This window comes from Etheostoma spectabile, unplaced genomic scaffold (genome assembly GCF_008692095.1).
Source record: "Etheostoma spectabile isolate EspeVRDwgs_2016 unplaced genomic scaffold, UIUC_Espe_1.0 scaffold383, whole genome shotgun sequence".
In the NCBI taxonomy this organism is placed as follows: Eukaryota; Metazoa; Chordata; class Actinopteri; order Perciformes; family Percidae; genus Etheostoma; species Etheostoma spectabile.
Window position 1 is genome coordinate 146,021 of NW_022605597.1, and position 270 is coordinate 146,290.

General features: G+C 31.1%; 1 protein-coding gene across 1 annotated transcript in view; it reads right to left on the reverse strand.

Annotated features, from left to right (window-relative positions):
* The window catches only part of dus2 (dihydrouridine synthase 2), a 42,493-nt gene that overhangs the window by 32,696 nt on the left and 9,527 nt on the right, over positions 1-270 (reverse strand). The gene's annotated exons all lie outside the window — the stretch shown is intronic.

Consider the following 270-nt stretch of genomic DNA (forward strand, 5'->3'; position numbering starts at 1 on the left):
CTGAAATAACATTTTACTTCATAATCTATCAACAAATATCGTCTTTATCTCAGTTTCCAAAAGCTGAGATAACATCTATGTTCAGGGAATGCATCAGTATGGAAGTGGGGTTTTTACATAGTTATAATTCATGTTAAAAATCACTATGGAAACAAGAATAATGTTCTGAGTCAGGAATACATGTTCATCACAGGAAATAAGGAAAGAACGCTGATTTCAGGTAGAAAACATGCAACTTGTTCCATTTTTATTCTTCTAACAAAAATTTGA